Source organism: Pan troglodytes, chromosome 11, assembly GCF_028858775.2.
Source record: "Pan troglodytes isolate AG18354 chromosome 11, NHGRI_mPanTro3-v2.0_pri, whole genome shotgun sequence".
NCBI classification, from domain to species: domain Eukaryota; kingdom Metazoa; phylum Chordata; class Mammalia; order Primates; family Hominidae; genus Pan; species Pan troglodytes.
The window spans coordinates 58,728,611-58,753,423 of NC_072409.2; the positions used below are offsets into that span (position 1 = coordinate 58,728,611).

A 24,813-nucleotide genomic window follows, 5' to 3' on the forward strand; every position below is an offset into this window, starting at 1 on the left:
TATGTAAGACCCAAAACTATATAAACCCTAGAAGAAAACTTAGGAAATATCATTCTGGACATAGATGCTGGCAAAGATTTCATGATGAAGATTCCAAAAGCAATTGCAACAAGAAGAATTGATGAGTGGGACCTCATGAAACTAAAGAGCTTCAGCACAGCAAAAGAAACTATCAACAGAGAACACCCTACAGAACAGAAGAAAATGTTTTCAAATTACATATCTGAAAAATGTCTAATACTCAGCATGTATAAAGAATCAATAAGCAAAAAACAAACCCACTACAAATAGGCAAAGAACATGAACCCCCACATTCACCATCCTCAAGTCCATATGCAACTTCTTTCTGGATGCTGGACAAGGACTTAGGTACCAAGAGGGCACTGAACGGGTTAACACTTAAGCCGTCTGTGGATTCTTTTTTCAAAAGACAATGTATGTGTGGCAAACAACCATATGAAAAAATACTCAACATCACTAATCATCAGAAAATCAGAACCATGAGATACCATATCACACTGGTCAGAATGGCTATTATTAAAAAATCAAAACATAACAGACAGTGCTGAGTTTGTGGAAAAAAGGGAATGCTTATACACTGCTGGTGGTGATATAGAAAGGAGACAGGGAAATACTGGGTAGAAGAGAGTGGTTCCCTGGCAAAGCCCTGCCCACAAGCCTGGAAACCCATGGCCCTAAATGGGAACAGGCATTCCTGCTTTTGCACCCAAAAGTTGTCTTTCAGTTCACCATGCACCCCCTGTCCTGTACCCATATATGCCCCAGACCCCAGGCTCCAGAAGCAGACAAGCAGATGAGGAGATAAACAGAAGAGCAGAATTGCAGAATGATGTGGCAGAAAGAAGAGAAGGAGCATCTGAATGCCAAGAGGAGTTTGGCTGGCAGTGGTTGGAGAGATCAGCCTCTGGATGGCAAAGCTCCCGGGGAAGATCATCTTCCCATTCCATCCCTTTTCCAGCTCCCCATCCATCCCATTGAGTGCCACCTCCACCACTCAATAAAACCGCCACATTCACCATCCTTTAGTCTGTGTGCAACTTAATTCTTTCTGGATGCTGGACAAGGAACTGGGTACCAAGAGGGCACTGAACGGGTTAACACTTAAGCCGTCTGTGGATGGCAAAGCTAAAAGAGTGCACTGTAACACACGCCCACTTGGGCTGTGGGAGTCACATGCACCCACCCCTAGACAGTACCATGGCCACTTGCCCTGCCTATTGCACCTGCCTGTCTGCATGCTCCCCTGCCCAGTAAGGGGTTTGACAGCACACACCGTGGCCAGACAAGCCACACCCCTGTTGCACATCCTGCCAAGGGGAGTCAGGGAACTCTCCAGTTTCATCAGGAATGTAAATTTGTTCAGCCACTGTGGAAAGCAGTTTGGAGATTCCTGAAATAACTTAAAACAGAACTACCATTCAACCCAGCAATCCCATTACTGGGTATATACCCAGAGGAATATAAATCATTCTGTCATAGACATATGCACGCATATTTTCATTATAACACTATTCACAATAGCAAAGACACGGAATCAACTTAGATGCCTGTTAACAGAAGACTGGATTAAAAAATGCAGCATACATACACCATGGAATACTACACCTATAAAATAGGATGAAATAATGTCTTTTGCAGCAACATGAATGGAGCTGGATACCATTATTCTAAGTGAATTAATGCAGGAACAGAAAACCAAACAAACACTGCATGTTCTCACTTATAAGTGGGGGCTAAACATTGAGTCCACATGGACACAAAGAAGGGAACAACAGACACAAGGTCTACTGTGGGTGGAGGGTGGGGGGGAGAGTGAGGATCAAAAAACTCCCTATTAGATACTACGCTCACTACCTGGATGACTACGTAATCTGTATACCGAATCCCATTGACACACATTTTACCCATATAATAAACCTGCACATGTACCTGCTGAACCTAAAATAAATGTTGGAAGGAAATAGTTACAACCAACTCTTGTACTATTGTGAGGAAACAATCATATGTGTTGACAAAAAATCAACTACTAATAGATTTATAATAGTATCTATGTAGCAGAAAAATATCAGATATAACTTATATACCCAAAAGTATGACTTAAAAACAGCATGACAATCTTTATGATGGGATATTGTGCAACTACTAGAAGCACATTTTCAGAGATTATTTATTAACATATGATAATGACTACATTGAGTGGTTTTTAGAAGCATGAATTGAAACCATGTATAAGCTGACTTTATTGAACTTATATATAACATTACACACACATTTACATAATTATAAAATAAGTATGCTCATGTTCATAACATTTATTTATTTATATGCATATGTAAGGCCAATAGGAAGTAATCTCTGTATCTGAGTTATTATTTCATAAATAATTTATGCTTGTTCTGTGAAAATGAAAACACTGTTATGGATCTTCCAAGTATCCTGAAAGGATGCAGTTTATAATTAAACAATAACAATTTTAGAAATAATTATTTTAAATAAGGCTATGATAAATTTGGTTTCATTGCACACTTTAACTTTGGAACATTTCATGAAGCGTCCCTTGATCACGACTCTCATATTCAGGAGTTTTTTGAGAACAAAATGGGACAATCAGTATGAATCTATTTTTTAGACATGCAAATGGATAACTTTAAATAGCAGTAGCGATATAATCAGAGTGCACAGTTGCTCTGGGACAAAACTTGGAAATGAGCATATTTTTAGATTCTTAATGTTTTACAAACTTTAGCATTCCACAGCACCATAACATACTCATTTTTCTACTAAAATACCTTGGTAGAAATTCACAGTAGAGATCAGGCTTGTCCTTCATACATTAACTAATCAAGTAGGAAAGTGCAAATGAGAACACAGTGCCAAACATAGGCACCACATGGAAACAAGCATGGAACTGCCAGGAAGCCATTTTTGTAGCTTTATAGCCCAGTTACATTTTTCCTAATGTATTGCACACAAAACTTGGGGAAAAAAAAAAGAGGCAGAGAGAAAACAGGTTATATCAGCCCTATCTCACAATCCACAAGTTCATCCTATTAGAGGAGGAACTATGTAAAACAAATTTTATCTGTTGAATGTCCTATTTAGTTAATCGCAAAACTGTACAAGAACACAATTGTGACTTATTTAGCAGCTTGTTTGTTCACTTTCCACTGGCTTCACAAATGTCCTTTGGAAAGAGAAAGTACATTTGGAACCCTGTACACCTTTTCTTTCTCCAGTACCCTCTTGTCACTTCCATCACTAAGGGGACAGAAGCAACTAGGGGCAATGCATTTGTAGCACACCTGGATCAGAGGTATCCTCCAGGGGAAGGATCAGACCTGCTTGAAAGCATGTCCTTGGAATTGGGAGGCTTCTAGTAGCTATAACATAAGCACTGATGTTTACTGTTCCCTGCCCTCCACTTTGATCACTCTGGGAAACATTTTTTTAAAACATCAATTGTATTGAAACATAATTTACATAAAATAAATACTCCTATTTTAAAGTGCAGAGTTTTCTGAGTTTTGCCAGATGTAACCATCCAGGTGAATAAAATTGATTAAACTGATCTTTCAAATAATAAATTAACCTTGCAATCTTGCTAGAAACTCAATTTGTTCAGTTTATTATCCATTCTGTGTACTGCTACATTCAATTGGTTATTATGTTTTAAGGACTTTTGAGTCTATGTTTATGAGGGATAAACATCAAAGTTGTATAATGCCTTTGTCTCGATTTGGAATCAGGGCAATACTGGGTTCATAAAATAAGATAGGAAGTGTCCCTTTAAATTCTTTTTTTTTTTTTTTTTTTTGAGACAGAGATTCACTCTTGTTGCCCAGGCTGGAGTGCAATGGCACAATTTCGGCTCTCCGCAACCTCTACCTCCCAGATTCAAGCTATTCTCCTGCCTCTGGCTCCCGAGGAGCTGGGATTACAGGCAAGCGCCACCATGCCCTGCTAATTTTGTACTTTTAGTAGAGACGGGGGTTTCTCCATGCTGGTCAGGTTGGTCTCAAACTCCTGACCCCAGGTGATCTGCCCGTCTTGGCCTCCCAAAGTGCTGGGATTACAGGTGTGAGCCACTGTGCCCAGCCCTTAAATTCTATTTCTTAAAAAGGGTCTGTTCAAGATTGATATTATAGATACTCCTCAACTTACAATGGGCTTATGTCTTCATGAACTCATCCTAAATTGAAAATATTGTAAGTCTAAAACGCATTTAATATATTTAACCTACTGAATATCATGACTTAGCCTTGCCTACCTTAAACTTGCTCAGAACACTTACATTAGCCTACAATTGGTCAAAATCATCTACCACAAGACCTATTTTAAAATATTGAGTATCTCATGAAATTTATTGAAAACTATACTGATAGTGAAAAACTGGTCACGTTGATGCTCATCATTAATGTAAACAGATGAAAGCACCATTATCAAGTCAGAAGAGCACAAGTCAAACCACCATAAGTTGAGGACTCTCTGTACTTTCTTAAATGTTTGATAGAATTCACCTAAGAAACCATGCAGCCTGTAATTATAGCAATCTTTTTAAATTAAAAAAATTCTTCAATACATACAGAAGCTATTACTTTTTCTATTTCATTTGGCATCATTTTTAAGAATTAGTTTTACAAATAATTTCCCATGTTATTTTATTTGTCAAATGTATTGGCCTAAAGTTTTCATAATTATATTGATGTCTGTAGGTTCTGTAGTTACATCCTCTATTTAATTATCATTATCTACATTATATAGCTTCTCTAATTTTTTTTGAGATAAATCTTGCTAGCCATTGTTTATTAAAAAAAATTTTTTCAAACAACCAATTTGTGGGTATATTAATTAGCTCCACCTTTTGTTATTTGCTATGTTGTTGGTTTACATTTTTATCTTTATCATCTTCCTTCTTCTTAATTTGGATATACTTTGCTCATTTTTTTAGCCTCTTAAAAAAGAACCTAAAGGTCATTGATTGAAGCCTTTTATTTTCAATATATTACATCTATAAATGTACCTTTAAGAAATGATTTATCTGCATCCCACATTTTATTAAGTTTTTAAAAATTTTTCTTTCAGTTTAAACTATTTTTTGTGTGTGTGAAACTTTTCTTGGCCAATGGGTTTTTCTGAAGTATTTTGTTTAATGTTCAAATGTTGGGGTGTTATTGTATATATCCTACTGTTGTCCATCTCTGGTTCATGATACAATGCATGTTCTCCATTGCACTTAGTTGACATGTCTCCATGTGTCTGGAGAATTCCTCAGTCTTTCTAAAATGCTTTTGAAGAATACTGGCAGTTATTTTGTAGAATGTCCCTCCTCAATTTCAGTTAGTCTGATGTTTTCTCACGATTAGGACTAAAGTTATACATTTTGTCTAAGAATACCATAGAATTGATGTTTTGTCCTATTCAGTGCATCATATAAGAAGTTACATGAAGTTCATTTATCTTATTATTAGTAATGTTAACTTTGATCACTTGGCTAAGTTGACATCTCCACTTTGAAGTTACTATTCTATAATTATCTTGTGGGAAGATACTTTCATATTATGCAAATATGTTCTTTCCCAACATATATTCACCACTAATCTTAGCATCCCTCCAAGGTTCTTTCTTGCAACAATTATTACTAAGATATTTGCAAAGTGATGATTCTTATATTTTATGTCTCCTACATTTAATGAAATCTTACTGTAATAAAATACTGCCCATTCTCAACCTTTGGTTTATTATTTATGTCAATATGGATTAATTTTTTTTTTTTTTGAGATGGAGTCTTGCTTTGTCATCCAGGCTGGAATGCATTGGTGGGATTTCCACTCACTGCACTTCCACCTTCTGGGATTCAAGCCATTCTCCTGCCTCAGCCTCCTGAGTAGCTGGGACTACAGGCATGTGCCACCATGCCCAGCTAATTTTTGTATTTTTAGTAGGGGCAGGGATTCACCACGTTGGTCAGGCTGGTCTCAAACTCCTGACCTCAAGTGATCTGCCCACCTCGGCCTCCCAAAGTGCTGGGAATACAGGCATGAGCCACCGCACCTAGCCTGGATTAATTGAAAATTTTCTTCTGTAGATTGTAATATATTACTATTGTTATTTATTTTAGTGCCCCAATTTTCTCAAATTTGGCTATGGAAGTTTATTCAAAGTGGATTCTGTTTCCTTTTCACATTTTCTCCATTTTGTGAGCATTTCCTTACTTTCTAACATGACAAAATATTTCAAACTAATCTTGTATTTTCCCTGCCCAATCCTGATATCAAATATGTCCCCAAGGAGCCTTGGTTCCTTTAATTGGAAAATGGTGTTCTCATTGTTACTGGGATGATGTTGTTTCTAGGCCCTTTTGTTAGAGGAGTTGGAAAATATATGTATGTATACTCACACATTTATACACATCTGTACTTATTTATACAATTATCCATCTGTACGTATACTAAAAACAATGATTTCATAAAACTTTTGATCCCAATCCAACACTAGATAAAGACTATATAGGCCCATTTATTTGCAAATCAGCACATAAACATAGAAGGATTATTAACAATATAAGCTGTAGCTTATGCTAAATGTTGGTTGGAACGGACAATAAATTATGGAGAACTTCAGAGGACACTAAGGTTGGATGGGATCTTGGAAGTTTTACAGGTCAATGCCACTCCATCTATTGGCTGAGTTTCACTAGGTTAATACATGAACAACAAAAATAACCTAGATCAGAAGTTAAAGATCATTTTATTGACTATCTGCCATGTCTGTGCCATTGCAGTGTACTAGGTGCACTTACGAGTCCTCTACTTACAAACTGCTTTTCACAAAATATGAAACTCCAGGCAAAGGTTCAGACATATGACGTTTGTTTTTAAAATCTTTCTACAGCCTCGTATCCCTTTTCCTTTCCTTCCTTTTACCCTTTTTAAAATGTGTTATGAGTTTTATGTTAGACTAACATCTGTAATGTTGCTATATGCCAGTATTCAGTTGCTGTGTTTGATGAATCATAAAATGGTGTAAAACTTCAATTAGTGTACTTTTTAAATAAAATATCTATGAATGCATCCAGCAAAATGTTTATGATTTGAGTATTCACAAAATATTACTTTTCTCTGGATCTAACAATAATGTGAAAACCCAAAATGAATATAAAATATTAGCTAATAATAGATTTCAAGGTATTCTACAAATACAAAAAATATGATATATTAATTTCATATATGTAAAACATTAATAATTTTTTGTCAACATAAACATCATCTTTACACCTAAACTTGTATTAATTCAATTAAGAGTTAATATAGTATCCTAAAGTCATCAAATATTCAAAAATAGAATGTATTCTGACTTGGAATATACATAAAATTAACTATTTTCAGCTGAGCACAGTGGCTCATGCCTGTAATTCCAGCACTTTGGGAGGCCGAGGTAGGCAGATTGTTTGAGATCAGGAGTTTCAGAACAGCCTGGCCAAGATGGTGAAACCCTGTCTCTACCAAAAATACAAGTTAGCCAGGCATGGTGGAACCTGCCTGTAATGCCAACTACTCTGAAGGCTGAGGCAGGAGAATCACTTGAACCCAGGAGGCAGAGATTGCAGTGAGCCGAGATTGCACCACTGCACTCCAGCCTGGGTGACAGAGTGAGACTCCGTATCAAAATAATAATAATAATAATAATAATGACTATTTTCTGTGAGTCCCAAGATAAAATAGCATTACCGAATACCTAATAATCCTGAGTTTGGTTTTCTTGGTTTTATTTTTTCATTTAGTTTTGTTCACCTTGACCAGTGGGTTGGTGGTTCTTAGGTGCACCAAGGCTTTCATTTTTCAGTTCAAGATTTTAAAACCTTAATGTGGTAATTTCTCTAATTTTTTTGACATTTACGTCCCAGGTTGCAAGTTAAAATAAAATTCCCATTTTATTAAAGTCTTTGGTTTATTAATGATTTTATAATGACTTAATATATAATTTAATGAGTAATGAGGGGTACTACATTTCAGAAATCAACACTGGAGAACTTATTCATGGAACCAAACACCACCTGTTTCTCAAACACCTATTAAAATAAAAATATATATAAATAATTTTTAAAAATAAACACTAAAAATAAAGTGAAAATGAAAAAATATATATCCAGGTTAAAAAAAAAAACTACTTCAGTTAAACAATAAATACTTTTTGGGGGGACTCTACTACAAAATTATTTGTTGTTTATTATAATCAATAATACAGGTAAAAGAATAAGTTTTTAAAAATGGAAAAATTGTAAAAAATAAAACGATATTAACAAATATTGGTATACTGGTGAAGGCCAGGCTCAGTGGCTGCTTTCCAAATGGTTATACCAGTCGGGCATGGTGGCACACACCTGTAATCTCAGCACTTCTGGAAGGTGAAGCAGGCAGATCACTTGAGCTCAGGAGTTTGACACAAACCTGGGCTACATGACAACACCACATTTCTACCAAAAACTGTAAAAATCAGCTGCACATGATAGCATGCACCTGTAAGTCCCAGCTACTTAGGAGGCTGAGGTGAGAGGGTCACTTGTGCCTGGAAGGTCACAGCTGCACTGGCCATGTTCATGCCACTGCACTTCAGCCTGGGCAACAGAGCAAGATTTTGTCTCAAAAAAAAAAAAAGTTGGTGACAATGTGGAATAATTGGAACTCACATACATTACTGGTGGGAATATAAAATGGTGTAATCAATTTGGGTGTTTTATTGGCATTTGACTTTTTTTAAAAATCAAGATATTGTTTCCTTATATTGCCCAGGCTTGTCCTGAATTCCCGGGCTAAGAAAATCCTCCAAACTCAGCATCTCAAATACCTGAGATTAAAGGTGTGAGCCACTGCGCCTGACCAGTGTAACCACTTTGAAAATCAACGTGGCAGTTTCTCAAAGACTAAATGTATAGTAATCACATAATGCAACAATTTCACTCCTGAGTGTAAATCCAAGAGAAATAAAAATATATGTTCAAACTAAAACTTACATACGAGTGTTCATAGCAGCCTGACTCATGATGGTGAATACACAAAAACAACACAAATGTCCATCAACTAATGAATGGATAAACATAAACTATTACTCAGCTATAAAAGGAAAGAAATCCTGATACACACTATAACATGAAAGAAATTTTAAAACATTGTGCTAAGAGAAAAAAAAGCAAACTACAAAAGATCACACATTGTACAATTCTATTTCTATAAAAGGTCCAGATTAGGCAAAACTACAAGGACAGAAAATAAATCAGTGGTTGCCTATGAACATGGGGGAATTAGGAGGTAGTGGCTAAGAGGTGAGGGTTTCTCACTCACAAGTGGGTAACTCATAAGTGGGTAATCACTTCTAAGAGAGACTGTGGTGATGGATGCACAGCTCCTTGAATATTCTAAAAACCACTCAACTGTATACTTTCTTTTTTTCTTTAGTTATTTACAGACAGGGTCTCCTTCTGTCACCCATGCTGTAGTGCAGTGGTGCCATCTGGCCTCACTGCAACCTATGCCTTCTAGGCTCAAGTGATCTTCCAGTCTCATGTCCCTAAGAAATTGGGACTACAGGCATAAGCCACCACACCCAGCTAATTTTTGTATTTTTGCTAGAGATGCTGTTTTGTCATGTTGCCCAGGCTAGTCACAAACTCCCAAACTCAAGCAATCCACCTGCCTCAGCCACCCAAAATCTTAGCATTATAGGACTTAGCCACTGCACCCGGCCAGAATTGCATACTTTGATAAATGAATTGCATGATATGTTAATCATATTTCAATAATATTATTATTTTAAAAAGGGCTGGGTGTGGCGTGGTGACTCATGCCTGTAATCTCAGCACATTGGGAGGCCAAGGTGGGTGGATTGCCTGATTTCAGGAGTTCGAGGCCAGTCTGGCCAACATACTGAAACCCTGTCTCTACTAAAAGTACAAAAATATTAGCTGACAGTGGTGACATGTGCCTGTAATGCCAGCTAGTTGGGAGGCTGAGGCAGGGGAATTGTTTGAACCAGGGAGGTGGAGGTTGCAGTCAGCCAAGATCATGCCACTGCACTCCAGCCTGCGTGACAGAGTGAGAGTCCGTCTCAAAAAGAAAGAAAAAGAAAATGGGCATTGAACACAGGTGGCTCCCCCCTACGTATAATCCAAGCACTTTGGGAAGCTGAGGCAGAATGATCACTTGAGGCCAGGAGTCTGACACCATCCTGGGCAACACAGCAAGATCCCATCTGTACAATAAAAAATAAAGAAGTTAGCTGGGAATAGGGGCAAATGTATGTAGTCCCAGCTACTTGGGAGGCTGAGGTGGGAGGACAGTTTGAGTCCGGGGTTTCAGGCTGCAGTGAACCATGATCATGCCACCGCACTGCAGCCTGGGTGACAGAACAAGACCCGGTTTCTAGGAAGAAAAAAAAAAGAAATCCAAGTTTTTATCACCTTCTGAGAGTAATCAACGTTCAGGAGGAACAGAGAACAAAAGACCACTGAATGGTCGAGGGTGGGTTGCTGGTTAGGTTCAGTGGCCAGTTGACTAGTATCTGAAAAATTTATTAGTAAAATTATGGCACTAGGGGTGAGTCATGCAGTCGAATGATGAATACTAAATCCAGTACAAACGCCCATGGTCTTTCTTTACATGAATTCCAGTGAAAATTTTCTAAGTGCCTAAAATAGCAAGTGGTCTGAAATGATGGCAGCAGTTTATTAAAGACTGAAAAAAGAGGCCGGGTGCGGTGGCTCATGCCTGTAATCCCAGCACTTCAGGAGTCCAAGGCCAGTGGATTGCAAGGTCAGGAGTTCAAGACCAGCCTGGCCAACGTGCTGAAACCCCGTATCTACCAAAAATACAAAACTTAGCCGGGCATGGTGGCATGTGCCTGTAGTCCCAGCTACTTCAGAGGCTGAGGCAAGAGAAATGCTTGAACCCAGGAGGCAGAAGTTGCTGTGAATTGAGATTGTGCCACTGCACTCCAGCCTGGTGACAGAGGAAGATGCCATCTCAAAAAAAAAAAAAGAAATGGCATCTTCAACAACCGCAAGAGAGTTCCATGCTGAAAAAGCTCTAATTCTGCATTTGCTCAACTATTGATTTGAGTTAGCCAATATGGCACTATCTTAGATAAAGTGTACAAACAACTCAATTTCATCTCCTCATTAATAACTGATTAGGTAGTCTAATATCAATTCTGATTTTTAAAAAGCTAATTAGAAAAAGAATTAATTATAGAACCAATAAGAGGTTTGAATAGTTACAAGCTATTCAAAGGAGAATTCAAAAAACCACTCAGGTATGAGGCCATAAAGTATGATGAAATAAATTTCATTAATATATTTTAAAATAAACTGATTAGACAGGCAACAACACCTGGGCATGGGTCTCCTCACCTCCAGCAACACAAACCCAATCGCGCAGCTATGGGGTTGCAAAGGCTGCATAGTCACAAACAGACTGCTCTGAGTTGAGATTTCTTTACTTGTATCTGTATTCTGAGACAGGGTCTCACTCTGTCACTCTGGCTGCAATGCAGTGGTGCACTCATAGCTAACTGCAGCCTTGACCTCCTGGGCTCTGGGGATCCTCCTGCCTCAGCCTCACCATAGCTACGACTACAGATGACCACCAAAACACCCAGCTAATTTTTATTTATTTATTTATTTTTTTGTAGAAAGAGGAGCCTTGCTATGTTGCCCAAGCTGGCCTCAAACTCCCACCCTCAAGAGATCTGCCCACCTCAACAACCTGAGTAACTGGTTGTACAGGAAAATACCACTATGCTTGGATAATTATATTTTATTAATTTTTATTTGCATAGAGAGGATGTCTTGCTCTGCTGCATAGGGTGGTCTCAAACTCCTCAACTCAAATAATTCTCCCATCTCTGCCTCCCAAAGTGCTGATGCTACATGCATAAGCCACTGCACCTGGCCTGACTTAAGATTTCTTTAATCTAGCATCCCATACTTCCTATAATTGGGAAAAGCCATAGAGTTTTTTTTTTAATTACTTACTATTTCAACAAGAATCAACCATCTCTCACCATTGCCAGGACCCTGGTCAGAACCACTATCATCTCCCACCTGGAGGTTGCCACAGCTTGGCCTCCCTGCTTCTACCCAAATCTTCCCACAATCTTTCTCAACTCAGCCACCATGGGATGCTTTTAAATCAGTAGACAATTTGTGTCACCTCTCTGCTCAGAACCCTTCCACATCTCCCATCTCAGACAGAATAAAAGCCAAAGCCCCAGCAATAGCCTCCCAGGGCTTACACAATCTGTACTGATCTGAGCCCAACAACTCCCTGGCCTTCTTCCCTACTTCTCTCCCTCTCTCTGCTCCACAGGCCTCTTTCCTGAGCTTCAGACACACCACGGAGTTCCCTCTTAGCATCTTTATTCTGTTGTTTCTGCCTACAATGCTCTTCCCTCAGTACCTTGGCCAGCTCCTTCCCCTCCTTCAAGTCTTTTTTCAGTTTTCACTTAGGAGGCCAACCCTGACCACTCTATTTAATATTGCTATCTGTTCCTATTCCTGCGATGCTCACTCATTTCTTTTTTCTTTTTTTTAAGATAAAAATCTCGCTGTGTCACTCAGACTGGGGTGCCATGGCACGATCATAACGCACTGAGACCTAGGTCTCCTAGGTCAAGAAATCGTCCTGCCTCAGGGCCTCTAGTAGCTAAGACTACAAGTGCATGCCACCATACCCACTAATTTTTTTTCCATGTAGACGGGGTATCACTTTGTTGCCCAGGCTTATCTTGAACCCCTGGGCCAAAGCAACCATCCTGCTTCAGCCTCCTAAATAGCTGGAATTATAGGTGTGGGCCACCACCCCTGGCTTCATGTTCATTTCTTCTTGCTGCTGTTACAAACTACCTTACATTGAGTGGCTTAATACACCACAAATCTACTACCTAACAGGTCTGGGGGCCAGAAGTCCAAAATAGGTTTATTAAGGCTAAAGTCAAGGTGTCAGCAGGACTGCATCCCTTCTGGAGGTTCCGGAGAGAATGTGTTCCCTTGCCTTTCCCAGTTGCTAAAGCCACCCCTATTCTTTGGCTCATGGCCCCTAACTGCATCTTCAAAGCCAGAAGCAAAGCATATTCGAATCTCCCTCTGTGACCTGTGCTTCCATCATCAAATCTCCTTCAATTCTGACTCTCTTATCTCCCTCTTTCACTTATAAAGACCTCTTGTGATTGCTGGACACAGAGGCCGTGGCTCACAACCACAATCCCAACAATTTAGGAGGTCAAAGCAGGAGAAACGCTTGAGGCCAAAAGTTCGGGACCAGCCTGGGAAACACAGTGAGACCCCCTCAATTAAACAACAAAAAGAAATAAGAAAAAATTAGCTGGGCATGGTGGTATGCATCTGTAGTTTCAGCTACTTCAGAGGTTGTGGTGAAAGAATCGCTTTAGCCCCAGAGTTCAAGACCAGCCTCAGCAATATAACAAGATCCCATCTCTACAAAAAAAAAAAAAAACACAAAAATTAGCTGGGCATGGATGGTGTGCACCTGTAGTCCCAGATGCTTGGAAGGCAGAGGTGGGGGAATTGCTTGAGCCCAGGTGGTTGACGCTGCAGTTAGCTAAAACTCCATCATTGCACTCCAGATTCGGTGAAACAGAGAATCTGTGTTCAAAAGAAAAAGAAAAGAAATACACATTTGGTTTCTGCCCCTCATCCTGGCACAGAGCTTCTCAAGTTCTTATAAAGGCCTTGGTGATGAAGGTGATGGGGCATCTTCTGTTTCAATATTTGGTCTTAGTCCCAGGTTTCTAACATAAGAGCCTCTAAGACCTTTGGGATCACCATAGTAAGAATGCATTTGGTGATGTTACTGAGATGACTGGGTGACTGAAAGCTCCTAGACAGCTTCAGAAAAAGGGCTGGTTGTTGCCAGAAGAACAAACCATGTGATTAGAGGCTTGGAACTGTCAGCCTGACCCACTGGGCTCCAGGAAGAAACAGTGGCCGAAGACTGACTTAATCACCAGTGGTCAATGACTTCATCAATCATGCCTGCATAATGAAGCTTTCATAAGCGCCCTCAACAACGGGAGTTGGAGAATGTCTGGGTTGCTGAACACAAGGGAGATACCAGGAAGGTAACATGCACAATAGAGGACACGGAAGTTCTGTACCCCTCCCGACATACCTTGCCCTGTGTGTGTGTGTGTCTTTTTTTTTTTTTTTTTTGGGACAGTGTCTGGCTCTGTCTCCCAGCCTAGAGTGCCATGGCACAATCATGGCTCACTGCGACCTATGCCTCCCTAGCTCAAGCCCCATCCTCTCATCCTCTCACCTCAGCCTCCTGAGTAGCTAGAATTATAGGCACTGAGTAGCTAGAACTATAGATAACTGCACCTGGCTAATTTTTAGAAAAATCTTTTTGTGGAGATGCGTTTTCACCATGTTACCCAGGCTGGTCTTAATCTCCTGAGCACTTAAGTGATGCTCCCGCTTCAGTCTCCCAAAGTGCTGAAATTACAGGCATGAGCCACTGTGCCCAGCATGTACATCTCTTTCACTGGCTGTTTCTGAGATACAGCCTTTAAAATGAACCAATAAAAGAAAGTAAATTGGTGAGATGCAGTGGCCCACACCCATAATCCCAGCATTTTGTGAAGTTGAGGTGGGAGGATCATGTGAGCCCACAAATTTGAGACCAGCCTGGGCAACATAACATCTCTACAAAAAGTAAAAGAACATAGCCAGATATGCTGGTGCGGGCCTATAATCTCAGCTATTTGGGAGGCTGAGGTGGGAGGATCACTTGAGCCCAGGAGTCCCATGCTACAGTGAGCTTTGATCACACCACTGCATTCCATCCTGGCAACAGACTGAGACCCTATATCTCAGAAAAAATAAGAAAACAATCTGTTTTTCTGAGTTCTGCAAGCTGTCCGAGCAAATGATTCCACCCATCAATGGGGTCATGAAACCCTGTTTTCTAACTTGTTGGTTAAAACTACATGTAACAACCCAAGACTTGCAATTGGCATGTGGAGTGAGGGTAGACTCCTGGGACTGAGCCCCCATCCTGCGGGGTCTGCACTAACTCCAGGGAGTGTCAGGATGGAATTGTGGGATACCCAGTTGGGATCCAGATTGTCCGAAAATCAGTGTAGAAACTCCACACGCACATTTGGTTAGAGGTGTTTGACCGTCACTATTATTCACGAAAAAGATCTACTCATTAGAACTAAAAATCACAAAATTGTACGTTCTACAAAAACAAATCAACCTTATCTACCGCCCAGTCCTACCAATCTACAGAATGTGAGAACAGAAGGTCTGACCGTGGACTCAAGAGCTGGCAGGAATGTCACCACCATCCTGCTCTCCAAGGACTCATCATCTTCAACAGACTCCTCATCTTCAATGGGCAGGGTGGAAACTGCAACTTGTGCCATGATCCTTGCACAAGAAAAGTAGTAAGAAAATGAGTGGTAGAAATCCAGTGTCCTAAACTCACATCCAGAGCTTTGAGAGTTTTTTACTGGCTAGATAATTCACAGTTTTCTTGAATCAGGGGGAAAATAAGACTCAGAAACTAGGAATTCGTTTTGCCCAAAACTCTCATCAGATACAGAATCCATCCGCTAACTATCTAGTATTATTTCCATAAGTTAGATCAATTATCACTCCCAAAACAAACGCACATGGCACGCAGAATCTGTGCATTTCTCCCAAGTAAAAGAGGAGGTGGGCAGGCGCAGTGTCTCATGCCTGTAACCCCAGCACTTTGGGAGGCCAAGGTGGGTGGATCACCTGAAGTCAGGAGTTCAAGGCCAGCCTGACCAACATGGTGATACCCTGTCTCTACTAAAAATAAAAAAAGTTAGCCAGGTGTGATGGCATGTGCCTGTAGTCCCAGCTTCTTGGGAGGCTGAGGCAGAAGAATCACTTGAACCCAGGAGGCTAAGGTTGCAGTGAGCAGAGATCACACCACTGCACCTGAGCCTGGGCAACAGAGTGAGACTCTGTCTCAAAAAAAAAGAGGGGGAGGAAAGGAGGCAAGGCACTTTACAACCCAGTGATGGGCTACCACAACTCAACACAGCAAAGAGGTGCCAAGCTCCCTTTCTCCCCTGCACAACCCGACACAGAAGAGTTGGTGCAGTGGAATGAGGCTGGATGGAGAGAAGTTCCTCTTCTTTCTTTCCTTTTTTTTTTTTTTGAGATGGATTCTCACTCTGTCACACAGGCTGGGGTGCAGTGGCACAATCTCGGTCACTGTAACCTCTGCTTCATGGGTTCAACCAATTCTCTGCCTCAGCCTTCAGAATACCTGGGATTAGAGGTGCCCCCCAACACACCCAGCTAATTTTTTTTTTTTTTTAGTGGAGACTGGGTTTCACTATGTTGGCCAGGCTGGTCTTGAACTCCTGACCTTGTGATCCACCTGCCTCAGCCTACCAAAGTGCTGGGATTACAGGCATGAACCGCTGTGCCCAGCCGAGAAGTTCCTCTTCTTACTTAGAAAACAGATCACAGGGCATCAAGTAACACGTAAAATTCTTTATAATAAGTAGTATTATTTTTGGAAGACCTTTCCTAATATTTTGGTATCAGCAAAAAGCCTCAGATTAATTTCAAACCCTATAAAAATACAATACATAAACAGAAAATATTAACTGTCAGCAATGCTATAGAGAAATTGGAAGCTGTATGCATTGCTTTTTGGAATGTAAAATGGTACAGCCCACTGTGGAAAACGGTTTAGAAGCTCCTTAAAAATATTAAGCACAGATTTATATGATCCATCAACACCCTTTAAGCGTATATACCCAAAAGAACTGAGAGCAGGGACTCAAACAGGTATTTGTACACCCATTTAACAGCAGCATTATTCACAGTGGCCAAAATGTAGCCCAAACCTAATGCCCATCAATAGGCGAATAGATAAAGAAAATGTAATATATACATACACAGAGTATTATTCAGCCATAAAAAGAAAAATATCTGGCCAGATTCAGGGGCTTATACCTGTAATCCAGTATTTTGGGAGGCCAAGGTGGGCAGGTCTCTTGAGCCCCATATTTTGAGACCAGGCTGGACAACATGGCACATTTGGTTAGAAGTGTTTGACCATAACTACTATTCAAGAAAAAGATCTACTCATTAGAACTACAAAACATAAAATTATAAGTTCTACAAAAACAAGTCAACCTTATCTACCACCCAGTCCTACCCAATTATATAATCTTAGAACACAAGGTCTCACCGTGGACTCGAGAGCTGATATGAGCAATGTCACCACCATCCTGCTCTCCGCAGAATCATCTTCAATGACTCCTCATCTTCAATGGACTCCTCATCTTCCATGGACTCCTCATCTTCAATGGGCAGGGTGGAAACTGCAACTTGTGCCATGATCCCTGTGCAAAAAAGTAGTAAGAAATTGAATGGTAGAAATCCAGTGTCCTAAACTCACATCCAGAGCTGTGAGAGTTTCTCACCGGCTGCCAAATTGTTTTTTGCATCAGAGAAAAAAATAAAACTTGGTAACTTGGTATTCGGTTTGCCCAAAACCCTCATCAGATAGAGAATCCATCCACTAACTTTCTATCTAGTATTATTTCCATGAAGTTACATCAACATCACTCCCAAAATAAATCCAGGTGGAAGACTAAATCCAAAGCTAGCAGAAGGAAAGAAATAATAAAGAGCATAATTAGAGCATAAATCAATAAAATAGAAGGTTGGAGAGCAGTAGAATGAAAAAACATAGATTCTTTGAAAGATCAAGCATTTCACTATATTGACTGAGCAAAAGATGGAAGACTAATTACTAAAATAATACATGAAAGCAGAGCCATTACTACCAACTTTACAGAAATACAAAAGGTTTACAGGAGTACACTGAGAACAACTGTCTAGCAACAAATTAGGTGCCCTGGATGAAATGGATGAATCGCTAGAAAGACAAAAACTACCAAAGTGGCTCAAGAAGAAAGAGAAAATCTGAATAGACCTATAACCTAGGAGATTGAATTAGTAATCGAAAGCGATTAACAAAGAAACATTTATGACCAAATGGCTGCATTAACTGGTAAGTCAACCTAACATTTAAAGAATTAATACCATTTATTCTCAAACTCTTCTGACAAAATATATGAAGAAGGAATACTTGCTAATTCATTTTTTGATAACAGCATTATCCTTATACCAAAGACAAAGAAAGCACAAAAGAGAGAAATACAGCACTATATCCCTTATGAATATATAAGCAAAAATCTCAGCAAAATACTAGCAATACTAGCAAAATACTAGCAGCAATACTGTATAATCAAAGGATTGTAAACTATCACCCTTTGAGATTTATCCCCAAAATGCAAGGGTGGCTCAACATATAAAAAATCAATCAGTGTAATATACTCTAACAATAAAATGAATAAGCACGTGATTATTTCAATTGATGCAGAGAAAACATTGATGAAATACAACACCCTTCTATAATAAAAATACTCAATAAACTAGGCATAGAAGGGATCTTCTGCAACATGACAATGGGATGTACAAAAACCCAACAGTTAATATCATGATCAATGATGAAGCACTGAAAGCTGTTTTCCTAACATCTAGAACAAGACGAGGATGGTGCATTTGCCACTTGTGTTCAGTGTAGCACTGGCAGTTCTAGCCAGAGCAATTAGGCAAGACAAAGAAATAAAAGGCATCTACATTAGAAATAAAAAATAGGTGTAAAATTATATCTACACATGATCTTATGGGTATAAAGCTCCAAACAAAACACAAAACCGACTACAACTAATAAAAGAGGCAGGATGCAAACAAACATAAGGCAAATGGGCTATATTTCTATATAGTTGTAAAGAACTATGAAAACATTTTTAAAATTCCATTTATAATAACATCAAAGAATACGTTATTCAGGCATAAATCTAACCATGATGGTATACACAAAACTTTGCTGAAAAAAACTAAAGAGAGTGGAAATAAGTGGAAAGACATTCTGTGTTCACGGGTTGTAAGACAATATTGTTAAGATGACAATACCATCTAAAGTAATCTACAGATTCAATGCAATACCATCAAAATCCCAAAGGCATTTTTGCAGAAACAAAGAAACTCATTCTAAAATCATACAAAAATTCAAAGGATCTGACAGACAAAACAGTCTTGAAAAAGAACATTGGAAAACTCACATTTTTCAGTTTCACAGCCTACTACAAATCTACAGTAATCAAGAGAGTGTGGTACTGGCATAAGACCAATAGACTTTCAGACCAATACAATAGAACAGATTTGAGGTCCTACAAGTTAGTCCTCACATATATGCTCAATGACTGTTCAATAAGGTGGCCAAGTCAAGGGAGGAAAGAACAGTCTCTTCAACAGCTGGATGTCAGTGCACAAGAGAGAAGTTAGACCCCTACCTTGCAGTATATACAAAAATTAATTCTAAATTAATAAAAGACTTAAATGTAAGGACTAAAAATATGTAACTCTTAGAAGAAAACACACGGTAAACCTTTATGACCCTTGAGTTTTAAGTGTATTTTGAAATATGACAGAAAAGCACAGATAACAAAAGAAAATACATGAAAATTAGATTTAATCAAAATAAAAACCCTTTATGCATCAAAGGATACTATCAAGGGAGTGAAACGACAACCCATAATATGTGAGAAAATACGTATCTGATAAAATCAAAGTGTGTATCTGATAAAAGTTTAATATCCCACAACTCAACAACAGAATTTCTAAGATCCCAATTAAAAAATAGGCAAAGGATATGAATAGACATTTCTGCAAAGAAGATACACAAATGTCTAAGAAGGACAAGAAAAGATGCTAAACACCGTTATTCATTAATAAAATGTAAGACAAAACCCAAATGAGATGCCACTTTGCATCCACTAGTAAGGCTTTCATAACAACGACACAGAAAATCAATGTTGCTAAAGAGGTGGAGAAACTGGAGCCCTCATGAACTGGCTGCTAGGAATAGAAAATGATGCAGTTGCTGGGGAAACAATTTGGTGGTTCCTTAAAGAATCACACAGAGAAACAGGTGCCGCTGGCTTGCGGGTTCTCCTGGGCTGGCGCGGGACGTCCCGGAATCGCAGGCGCGCATCCCTTCCCGCCTGAGGGCCCGCCTGGCCGTGACTCCCGCCCCTCTTCTCCTCCAAAGAGAGATTGGGGCCGCTCCAGAGGCCCTCTGCAGCCACCGGGGATGGGGCTGAGGGTCGGTTCCCGCCCCCGTGCAGCTGCTGCAGGACAGACCGCCTGGCTTGGCCACAACCACAGGGACATTTGGCCCTGCTTCCGAGATGTGGGGAGTGCGGGCGGGCTCGGGAGTTGCCTGGGGGCTGCTGCCTGCACGCAGAAGGCGGCTGCAACTCGGGTGCCAAGGCGGGCTAGAGGTGCATGGCCTGGTCGGCCTCGAGATCGCCAGCGCGCCCAGGCTGAGGGCCCCCAGGCCGTGCCTCCTGCCCACTCCTCCACCTTAGGGAGATCGGAGCCGTTTGTATGGGCACTCGGCAGTCACCCCGTGTGGGGTTGAGCGGTTGGTTCTCAGTTCTCGCTCCTGTGCAGCTGCTGCCGCAGGGCAGAATGCCTGGCTTGGCCGCAGCCACTGGGACACCTGGCCTTGGTTCTGCGACGGTGGGAGCGCGAGCGGGCTCGGGGGTTGCCAGGCAGCTGCTGCCTGCACACAGAGGGCGACTGAAGCTTGGGCGCCCAGGCGGCGGAGCATGGTCTGGGTGGCCTCTGGAATGCGTGTGCGCCAGACCTGAGGGTCACCCTGGTGGAGCCACCTACCTTGGTCTTCCGCTGCTGGAGCCTGGAGCAGCTGGAATGGCCACTATTCAGTCACAGGGGATAGAGTTAAGTTTTCTTATCCCACGCATACACACAAAAAGGTAACTGTTCTGTGAGGTAATAAACATGTTAATTCACTTCATTCATGCCACTCTGCACCCACAAGTAAGGCTTTCATAACAATGACACAGAAAACAAATGTTGCTAAGGACGTGGAGAAGTTGGAGCCCTCCTGAACTGGCTGCTAGGAATAGAAAATGATGCCCTTGCTGAGGAAAACAATTTGATTGTTCCTCACAGAATGAGCATTGGGTGAAAAATGAAATCAAGATGGAAATGTAAAAAATTTCTTCGAACTGGATGACACAACCTATCAAGACCTCTGGGATACAGCAAAGGCACTGCTAAGAGCAAAGTTTGTAGTCCTAAAAACCTACATCAAAAAGTCTGAAGGAGCACAAACAGACAATCTAAGTTCACATGTCAGGGAACTAGAGAAGCAGGAACAAGCCAAACCCAATCCCAGCAAACACAGGAAATAACCAAGATCAGAGCAGAACTAAATGAAATTGACACAACAACAACAACAAAAAATACAAAACATAAATAAAACAAAAAGTTGGTTATTTGAAAAGATAAATAAAATTGATAGACCATTAGCAAGATTAACCAAGAAAAGAAGAGAGAAAATCCAAATAACCTCACTAAGAAATAAAACAGGGGATATTACAACTGACACCACTAAAATATTAAAGATTATTCAAGAATACTATGAACACCTTTTGGCACATAAATTACAAAACCTAGAAGAGTTGGATAAATTCCTGGAAAAATACAACTCTCCTAGCTTAAATCAGGAAGAATTAGATACCCCAAGCAGACCAATAAAGCAAGCAGCAAGATTGAAATGGTAATTTTAAAATTACCAGCAAAAAAAGCCGAGGGCCAGACAGATTCACAGCAGAATTCTACCAGACATTCAAAGAATGTCTTCTTTCATTCAAAGAAGAAATGATACCAATCTTTTCATACTATTCCACAAGACAGAGAAAGAAGAAACCCTCCGTTATTCATTCTATGAAGCCAGCCTCACCCGAATACCAAAACCATGAAAGGACATAACCAAAAAAGAAAACTACAGACCAATATCCTTGATGAACGCAGATGCCAAAATCCTTAACAAAATACTATCTAACTGAATCCGACAACATATCAAAAAATAATCCACCATGATCAAGTGGGTTTCATACCAATGATATAGGAGTGGTTTCACATATGCAAGTCAATAAATGTGATACACCAAATAAACAGAATTTAAAAAATCTAATATGATTATATCAACAGGTGCAGAAAAAACATTTGACAAAATCTAGCATTGCTTTATGATTAAAGCTCTCAGCAAAATAGGCATACAAGTGACATACCTTAATGTAATAAAAGCCATCTATGACAAACCCACAGCCAACATAATACTGAATGGGGAAATGGTGAAAGCATTCCCTTTGAGAACTGGAACAAGATGAGGAGCCTACTCTCACCACTCCTCTTCAACATAGTACTGGAAGTCCTAGCCAGAGCAATCAGACAAAAGAAGGAAATAGAGGAAATCCAAATCGGTAAAGAGGAAGTCAAACTGTCACTTGTTGCTGATGATATGATCTTTTGCCTAGAAAACCCTATGGACTCCTCTAGAAAGCTCCTAGAACTGATAAAAGAATTCAGCAAAGTTTCCAGATACAAGATTAATGGACACAAATCAGTAGCTCTTCTATACATCAACAGCTACCAAGCAGAGAATCACATCAAGAACTCAACCCCTTTTACAATAGCTGCGAAAAGCAACAACAAAAAACAAAACTTAGGAATATACCTAGCAAAGGAATCAAAAGACCTATACAATGAAAATTACAAAACACTGCTGAAAGAAATCATAGATGGAGCCAAGCACGGTGGCACATGCCTATAATCCAAGCTACTCGGGAAGCTGAGGCAGGAGAATCGCTTGAACCCGGGAGGCAGAAGTTGTAGTGAGCCGAGATCACACCATTGCACTCCCACCTCAGCGACAAGAGCGAAACTCCCTCTGGGAAAAAAAAAAAAAAAGGAAGAAAAGAAGTCATAGATGACACAAACAAATGGAAACGCATCCCCATGCTCATGGATGGGTAGAACCAATATTGTGAAAATTACCATTCTGTTAAAGGCAATCTACAAATTCAATGCAATCTCCATCTGAATGCCACCATCATTCTTCACAGAATTACAAAAACAATTCTAAAATTAATATGGAACCAAAAGAGAGCCATATAGCCAAACCAAGCCTAAGCAAAAAGAACTTGGAGGTATCACACTACTTTATTTCAAACTGTACAATAAGGCCATAGTTAACAAAACACCAACGTACTGGTTTAAAAATAGGAACATAGACCAATGGAACAGAAGAGAGAACCCAGAAATTAACCCAAATACTTACAGCCAACTGATCTTTGACAAAGTAAACAGAAACATAAAGTGGGGAAAGGACCCCCTTTTCAATACATGATGTTGGGATAATTGGTCAGCCACATGTAGGGGAATAAAACTGGATTCTCATCTCTCATCTTATACAAAAATCTACTCAAGATGGATTAAGAACTTAAATCTAATTCCTGAAGTATAAAAATTCTAGAAGATAACACTGGATAAACCCTTCTAGACATTGACATATGCAAGGATTTCATGACCAAGAACCCAAATGCAAATGCAATAAAAACAAAGATAAATAGCTGGGACTTAATTAAACTAAACAGCTTTTGCATGGCAAAGGGAACAGTCAGCAGAGTAAATAGACAACTCACAGAGTAGGACTCCTGAACCTGACCCTGACCCCAGACCCCAACCCCTGACCCCTAACCCCTGACCCTAACCCTTAACCCTTAACCGTAACCCCTAAGCCTAACCCTTAACCACAACCCTCACCCTCACACTAATCCAACCCTAACCCCTTATCCCTAACCCCTACCCTCTCTTAACCCCTAACTCTAAACGTTGACTCTTAACTCCTAACTCTGACCCCAACCCCTATCTCCAACCCCTAACCCTAAACTTAACCCCTAACCCCTAACCCTAACACCAACCTTAACCCTAGGTTCGTTACTACGTTTGTATTGACTATGTCAATGTTGATTATTATGATCTTAGGACTGCATGGCAGCAAGGGGATTGCGGATCTTATATTAATATTTTTGTATTGAGGCAGTGCATTAGCATTACAGGTGCTTGTTACATGAGCAATGGGGGTGTCATATTTTGGGTGTCATGTCTGCATTAGGAATGCTGCATTTGTCTTCCGAGGCTGCGGTGTGGATCTCGCACTGCGGCCGCCTCGCCTTGGCTGGGGAGAACCTCGGTAGGCAAGATTCAGAGGGGCTTTTGGTTTCCCGTTTTCCACACTGAACCCTTCTAACTGGTCTCTGACCCTGATTATTCAGGGCTGCAAACGGGAAGGATTTTATTCGCCGTCTATGCGGCCCCGAGTTGTCCCAAAGCGAGGCAGTGCCCCGAAGGTCTGTGCTGAGGAGAACGCTACTCTGCCTTCGCGGTGTCCCCCGGGTCTGTGCTGAGCAGAACGCAGCTCCGCCCTCGCGGTGCCCCCGGCCCGCCTGGGTCTGTGCTGAGGAGAACACTGCTCCGCCTTCGCTGTATCTCCGAAGTCTGTGCAGAGAACTCAGCTCCGACCTGGCGATGCTCTCCTGGCGATGTCTGTGCTGGGAAGAACGCAGCTCCGCCCTCGCAAGGGCTCACAGCGCCGGCGCAGGCGCAGAGAGGCCCACAGCGCCGGCGCAGGCGCAGAGAGGCCCACAGCGCCGGCGCAGGCGCAGAGAGGCCCACAGCGCCGGCGCAGGCGCAGAGAGGCCCACAGCGCCGGCGCAGGCGCAGAGAGGCCCACAGCGCCGGCGCAGGCGCAGAGAGGCCCACAGCGCCGGCGCAGGCGCAGA

The 24,813-nt window shown here is 40.8% G+C and overlaps 1 long non-coding RNA gene across 2 annotated transcripts; it reads right to left on the minus strand.

The window, feature by feature from the left end:
- Nucleotides 1-3,812: 3,812 nt before the first annotated feature.
- On the minus strand, nucleotides 3,813-24,637 carry LOC129135948 (uncharacterized). 2 transcript variants are annotated; one of them, XR_008537077.2, is made up of 4 exons: nucleotides 20,837-24,637; nucleotides 17,274-17,427; nucleotides 15,346-15,463; nucleotides 3,813-13,675 (listed from the first exon to the last, which is right to left on the minus strand). It is a non-coding gene; the product is annotated as an uncharacterized LOC129135948 (long non-coding RNA). The 2 variants fall into 2 exon arrangements; XR_010148675.1 differs by having other exon boundaries at nucleotides 24,335-24,636.
- Nucleotides 24,638-24,813: the final 176 nt, after the last annotated feature.